This window comes from Gobio gobio (assembly GCF_949357685.1).
Source record: "Gobio gobio genome assembly, chromosome: 3".
In the NCBI taxonomy this organism is placed as follows: domain Eukaryota; kingdom Metazoa; phylum Chordata; class Actinopteri; order Cypriniformes; family Gobionidae; genus Gobio; species Gobio gobio.
Genome location: NC_137099.1, coordinates 70,972,883 through 70,980,382, shown reverse-complemented (window position 1 = coordinate 70,980,382; position 7,500 = coordinate 70,972,883). Strand labels below are relative to the sequence as shown.

Here is a 7,500-nt window from a genome sequence, read left to right as displayed (position 1 = left end):
GGGAAGTGGAGGAAGAGGGGGTGCTGGGGGAAGTGGAGGAAGAGGGGGTGCTGGAGCAAGTGGGGGAAGTGGAGGAAGAGGGGGTGCTGGGGGAAGTGGAGGAAGAGGGGGGTGCTGGAGCAAGTGGGGGAAGTGGAGGAAGAGGGGGGTGCTGGAGCAAGTGGGGGAAGTGGAGGAAGAGGGGGTGCTGGGGGAAGTGGAGGAAGAGGGGGTGCTGGAGCAAGTGGGGGAAGTGGAGGAAGAGGGGGTGCTGGAGCAAGTGGGGGAAGTGGAGGAAGAGGGGGTGCTGGAGCAAGTGGGGGAAGTGGAGGAAGAGGGGGTGCTGGGGGAAGTGGAGGAAGAGGGGGTGCTGGAGCAAGTGGGGGAAGTGGAGGAAGAGGGGGTGCTGGAGCAAGTGGGGGAAGTGGAGGAAGAGGGGGTGCTGGAGGAAGTGGAGGAAGAGGGGGAAGTCTAGAAAGAGGGGGAAGAGGGGGTGCTGGAGCAAGTGGGGGAAGAGGGGGTGCTGGAGCAAGTGGGGGAAGCGGAGGAAGTGGAGGAAGATGGGGTGCTGGAGCAAGCGGGGGAAGAGGGGGTGCTGGAGCAAGTGGGGGAAGCGGAGGAAGAGGGGGAAGTAGAGGAAGAGGGGGAAGTGGAGGAAGAGGGGGTGCTGGAGCAAGTGGGGGAAGCGGAGGAAGAGGGGGAAGTGGAGGAAGAGGGGGAAGTGGAGGAAGAGGGAGGAAGAGGGGGTGCTGGAGCAAGTGGGGGAAGTGGAGGAAGAGGGGGTGCTGGAGGAAGTGGGGGAAGTGGAGGAAGAGGGGGTGCTGGAGCAAGTGGGGGATGAGGGGGAAGTGGAGGAAGAGGGGGAAGTGGAGGAAGAGAGGGGTGCTGGAGTAAGTGGGGGAAGTGGAGGAAGAGGGGGAAGTGGAGGAAGAGGGGGAAGTGGAGGAAGAGGGGGAAGTGGAGGAAGAGAGGGGTGCTGGAGTAAGTGGGGGAAGTGGGGGAAGTGGAGGAAGAGGGGGTGCTGGAGCAAGTGGGGGATGAGGGGGAAGTGGAGGAAGAGGGGGTGCTGGAGCAAGTGGGGGATGAGGGGGAAGTGGAGGAAGAGGGGGTGCTGGAGCAAGTGGAGGAAGAGGGGGTTCTGGAGCAAGTGGAGGAAGAGGGGGAAGTGGAGGAAGAGGTGCTGGAGCAAGTGGAGGATGAGGAGGAAGAGGGGGAAGTGGAGGAAGAGGGGGTGTTGGAGCAAGTGGAGGAAGAGGGGGTGTTGGAGCAAGTGGAGGATGAGGGGGAAGTGGGGGAAGTGGAGGAAGAGGGGGAAGTGGGGAAAGAGGGGGTGCTGGAGCAAGTGGAGGAAGAGGGGGAAGTGGAGGAAGAGGTGCTGGAGCAAGTGGAGGATGAGGGGGAAGTGGAGGAAGAGGGGGTGCTGGAGCAAGTGGAGGAAATGGGGGAAGTGGAGGAAGAGGGGGTGCTGGAGCAAGTGGAGGAAGTGGAGGAAGAGGGGGTGCTGGAGCAAGTGGAGGAAGAGGGGGTGCTGGAGCAAGTGGAGGAAGAGGGGGTGCTGGAGCAAGTGGAGGAAGAGGGGGAAGTGGAGGAAGAGGGGGTGCTGGAGCAAGTGGGGGAAGAGGCGGTGCTGGGAGAAGTGGAGGAAGAGGGGGTGCTGGAGGAAGAGGGGGTCCTGGAGCAAGTGGAGGAAGAGGGGGAAGTGGAGGAAGAGGGGGTGCTGGAGCAAGTGAGGGATGAGGGGGAAGTGGAGGAAGAGGGGGTGCTGGAGCAAGTGAGGGATGAGGGGGAAGTGGAGGAAGAGGGGGTGCTGGAGCAAGTGGAGGAAGAGGGGGAAGTGGAGGAAGAGGGGGTGCTGGAGCAAGTGGGGGAAAAGGCGGTGCTGGGAGAAGTGGAGGAAGAGGGGGTGCTGGAGGAAGAAGGGGTACTGGAGCAAGTGGAGGAAGAGGGGGTGCTGGAGCAAGTGGAGGAAGAGGGGGAAGTGGAGGAAGAGGGGGTGCTGGAGCAAGTGAGGGATGAGGGGGAAGTGGAGGAAGAGGGGGTGCTAGAGCAAGTGGAGGAAGAGGGGGAAGTGGAGGAAGAGGGGGTGCTGGAGCAAGTGGAGGAAGTGGAGGAAGAGGGGGAAGTGGAGGAAGAGGGGGTGCTGGAGCAAGTGGAGGAAGAGGGGGAAGTGGAGGAAGAGGGGGTGCTGGAGCAAGTGGAAGAAGAGGGGGAAGTGGAGGAAGAGGGGGTGCTGGAGCAAGTGGAGCAAGTGGGAGAAGAGGGGGAAGTGGAGGAAGAGGGGGAAGTGGAGGAAGAGGGGGAAGTGGAGGAAGAGGGGGTGCTGGAGCAAGTGGGGGAAGTGGAGGAAGAGGGGGTGCTGGAGCAAGTGGAGGAAGAGGGGGAAGTGGAGGAAGAGGGGGAAGTGGAGGAAGAGGGGGTGCTGGAGCAAGTGGGGGAAGTGGAGGAAGAGGGGGTGCTGGAGCAAGTGGAAGAAGAGGGGGAAGAGGGGGAAGTGGAGGAAGAGGGGGTGCTGGAGCAAGTGGAGCAAGTGGGAGAAGAGGGGGAAGTGGAGGAAGAGGGGGAAGTGGAGGAAGTGGAGGAAGAGGGGGAAGAGGGGGAAGAGGGGGAAGTGGAGGAAGAGGGGGTGCTGGAGCAAGTGGAGGAAGAGGGGGAAGTGGAGGAAGAGGGGGAAGTGGAGGAAGAGGGGGTGCTGGAGCAAGTGGGGGAAGTGGAGGAAGAGGGGGTGCTGGAGCAAGTGGAAGAAGAGGGGGAAGAGGGGGAAGTGGAGGAAGAGGGGGTGCTGGAGCAAGTGGAGCAAGTGGGAGAAGAGGGGGAAGTGGAGGAAGAGGGGGAAGTGGAGGAAGTGGAGGAAGTGGAGGAAGAGGGGGAAGAGGGGGAAGTGGAGGAAGAGGGGGAAGTGGGTGCAAAAGAAGGCGTACTCCGCTCTCTGCGCAATAATTGGTATTTATAAAAAGCAAACTTGACGGGAAAATGTGCGGTCCTTCACGCAAGCTCTGACCCAGGCGTACGCACAGAAACGGGTGAAATGAGAAATGGCCACACCGTCGGCAGATGAAGAAACACGAGAGAGTGTGTGAAACTGTAGACCGTTGTGTAAAAGAAATGGCTATACTGCCTCTCATAAATAACATGAAGATTCACAAAGCAAGTCTTACAATTAACAGCCTACACGAACACCCGTTAGATCAATCTGCAATAAAACAAACTAAATCAAACCAAAATTACAACAGAAATGCAAATTAACACATACTTGCAAAAAGAAAAGTGAAATATGTTCTGCAATAATATTGGCATGTTATGCAATTCAACCTCATAAATAATATGGTAATCAGAACGAAATAGATAGATAGATAGATAGATAGATAGATAGATAGATAGATAGATAGATAGATAGATAGATAGATAGATAGATAGATAGATAGATAGATAGATAGATAGATAGATAGATAGATAGATAGATAGATAGATAGATAGATAGATAGATAGATAGATAGATAGATAGATAGATAGATAGATAGATAGATAGATAGATAGATAGATAGATAGATAGATAGATAGATAGATAGATAGATAGATAGATAGATAGATAGATAGATAGATAGACAGACAGACAGATAGATAGATAGATAGATAGATAGATAGATAGACAGACAGACAGACAGATAGACAGATAGATGTATTAATTGTCCACTGGGGAAAGTTGTTTTCATAGTAATTTCTTCATCAGCTACAGAATCATGGTATTCATTGATATGCCTTTAGTTTTATTTTTGATAAAATAACGTATGACATATGTCTGAACCATTCAAAAAACTGCAAGAAATTACATTTGCACTGAATTATTTCCCATTTCCACGTAGATTATAACCGACATCTGTAGCTTGTCAGATGCAGTTAATGGATGGAAATGAAATGCCCATCTCAGTGTGTAATGACGCCGATGGCTGATCTTGAGCTCTAGAAGATGTGGCGAATGGAAGGATTCAGAGTGAACTCATCTTCAGACAGCGAGAAGACCTGCCGATAAACGAGGACACACTCTGGAGATGGAGCGCTAGACACTTTTGTGCCTCGACTTTGATGTCCGACCATTTCTTTTTTATTTCGCTGATGGTCTGAGGTTGTGAGGCTACAGCATTTACAGCGTCTGCAACCTTTGGCCACTCAAGTGTCTTTTTGGCATCAGTAATGCCCACACTGTGCCCTCCATCAGTAATGCCCACACTGTGCCCTCCATCAGTAATGCCCACACTGTGCCCTCCATCAGTAATGCCCACTGTGCCCTCCATCAGTAATGCCCACTGTGCCCTCCATCAGTAATGCCCACACTGTGCCCTCCATCAGTAATGCCCACTGTGCCCTCCATCAGTAATGCCCACACTGTGCCCTCCATCAGTAATGCCCACACTGTGCCCTCCATCAGTAATGCCCACTGTGCCCTCCATCAGTAATGCCCACACTGTGCCCTCCATCAGTAATGCCCACACTGTGCCCTCCATCAGTAATGCCCACACTGTGCCCTCCATCAGTAATGCCCACTGTGCCCTCCATCAGTAATGCCCACACTGTGCCCTCCATCAGTAATGCCCACACTGTGCCCTCCATCAGTAATGCCCACACTGTGCCCTCCATCAGTAATGCCCACACTGTGCCCTCCATCAGTAATGCCCACACTGTGCCCTCCATCAGTAATGCCCACACTGTGCCCTCCATCAGTAATGCCCACACTGTGCCCTCCATCAGTAATGCCCACTGTGCCCTCCATCAGTAATGCCTACACTGTGCCCTCCATCAGTAATGCCCACACTGTGCCCTCCATCAGTAATGCCCACTTGTGGGCGTTTCACGGACTATTTATGGGCAACTATGGGCGTGACATGAAGCCGCAAAAGCTGCGCTACATTTAGAATTGATTGTGATTTATTAAGGGAAAACTACGTAGGATGTGTGTGCGCACGGTTTTATAAATCCGAATATTTCTGTGCGTAGGCACGTCCCATGTTTCATCCGTACGCCACTTCTGACGCAAATCCTACGCAAAGTTTTAGGCCCTGGTGAAAACTGAGATGTCAGTCGACTGTCCCGGAGTGTGTGTGTGTGTGTGTGTGTGTGTGTGTGTGTGCGCGATATTGACAAAAAAGGATCTCTCGATATTTTCTGGGATTTTCTCGATAACGATAATTAGAGTGTGTTATTGTGCTGTATCTTGGCAGCGCTAGGACTGACTGCTAAAGTTGTTGATATTATTCATATTCTGTGTGGTGGGTTAACTTTAGGGCTGTCAACGAATATTCTAAATTCGAATATATATTCGAATAGTTTTTAAAAAACGAATTTTGAAGGTGAAAATTAATATTCGAATACATAAAAAAATGTGTTAAAAAAACACCCACGGTAGTAGAGGCGTGGCTGTCTGCTTTGCGAGTGGGCGCTAGCGCGCCTGAAGCCTTGTGTACTGTGGCCTGTCTCCGCAGCGCGACCCTCCGCTGACTGCGCGCGCTCCTCCACAAACGGACGAGGTGTTTATACTTGACGCGCTCGCTGTTGGGCTTTTCTTTGAAACGACAGAGGGCGACTCGGAGTAATTGTTCTATAAACTATCAGGAAAAGCGTGGAGAAGAAGTGGGCTAATGTACACAGGTGACGATATTTATTTTAGTACACTTCACCGAAAACCACACTACAAAAGAATCATGAAAAAAAGATCAAAATAAACCTTGATATTACTTGTGACATGAGAACAAAATGTATGTAGAAATGTAACGTTAACTTACACAACTCAATTTATGATATCTAAATGTTTCCTAATTTCACTAAACACTTTAGTGAGTTTTCACTTAGTTTCGTGAACTTTTCTTTATTAAACGGGCTTTTTTATGCTTTTGTAGGCTCGTTTTGTAAATATAAGCAACTAATTTGTATGTGCAAACTGGACCACCCTTTACTTTGCATCGCGCGCCACAAGCTCTCTGTCTGCAACACGACAAGATTTCAAGATTCAAGATTTCAAGAGTTTTATTTGTCACATACACAGTTATATACACAATATACAACTGGCAGTGAAATGTAAACAGGTCCGCTCCATGGACAGTGCAAATAACAGTTACAAGAAATTAAATAGAAATAGAATAAAATTAGAATAAAAAGTATTAACATAAGTAGAATTATAAATAAATCAAGTAAAAGATAAAAATAGGAAATAAGATTAAAAAAAAAAGGCAGAGGCCATAACGGAGAAATTAATTTAGTTGATTTGTAAGGACATGAGAGCGATCAGTGTCGTGGATGAGGCGGCTTCAGGAGTTCTGTCCAGCAATGGAACCGAGGTACTGCCTGAAGAGATATTGCATGAATAAAGGATAAATGCACTGCTTCCACTGGTTTGATTATTTACCGTTTCATGTCAAGGAAAAGTTCCATGTTTACCACAGCACAGCTCGCTCGGAGCGTTCAATAATATGCTGTAAAACTTATATTAATATTTGTTTCAATCACTGAATGAAGCCTGCTATATTTTGGACAAGAGTCGCGACCTTAAATTGCTTGCACAAAACTCTTGATCAGCCTCAAAATGTGTGTGTGTTCATTTAAACCGTTATGCGCAGAGAGGGTGAGGGCGAGAGAGAGAGAGAGAGAGAGAGAGAGAGAGAGTGAGAGTGAGGTCTGCAGTCTTTAGCCATTAGTTGATTTACTTGTTTTTGTGTAGGTTATACGTTGTCAAATATGTTTAAACTTAAATAGAACACCTATATAAGTAGTTGTGTCTCTTTGTATTCATTTGTCCTGTTATTGACGTAATGCGCGTCATTGATAAAATGCGCAACCAGATGTTGGAATAGTTCGAATATTCGTGCTTTTTTTAGAGGGAATATTCGAACGTCATTTTTTAGCAATTTTGACAGCCCTAGTTAACTTTGGTAATGCATTGAAGATAATCAAGATATGCGTTGCCTGAAGCACGTGTGTGTGGCTATTACATTACGACATGCGGACATTTTACTTTCGGTTTAGAATTCAGTGGCAGGTTGATCTCAGTGAGCTCCAGTCCCTCTCCTGATGAATGAAGAGAGACTCACTCTCTGTGTGTGTGTGTGTGTGTGTGTGTGTGTGTGTGTGTGTGTGTGTGTGAGGGATACACTCCATAATGTCTGATCGCACCGTTAAAACTAGGGATGCACCGAAATGAAAATTCTTGGCCGAAACCGAAAACCGAAAAAGAGGAAACCAAGGCCGAAAACCGAAAACCGAAACACCGAAATAAATTACGCCAATTATTAGTATTGCATTTATGGTTATGACTGTTTACTAACTTTACTAAAATCAAGGCATTGTAATTGCATAAATTAATATTAAAGTTTCAAAGAATAAATCAATTACAAGTTATGCCAATATTTATTTAGCACATTGCAACAATGCACAGTATAAAATAAAATTCAAACTAAAATGTTTAACTTGACCCCACTCATTTGTGCATTAAATAATAATGTACAGGCCTACAGAAAGATTTTAAAATTAAATGTT

General features: G+C 48.7%; 1 protein-coding gene across 1 annotated transcript in view; it reads right to left on the bottom strand.

Moving 5' to 3' along the window:
• The window catches only part of cdc37 (cell division cycle 37 homolog), a 22,740-nt gene that overhangs the window by 8,925 nt on the left and 6,315 nt on the right, over window positions 1-7,500 (bottom strand). The window lies entirely within an intron of this gene.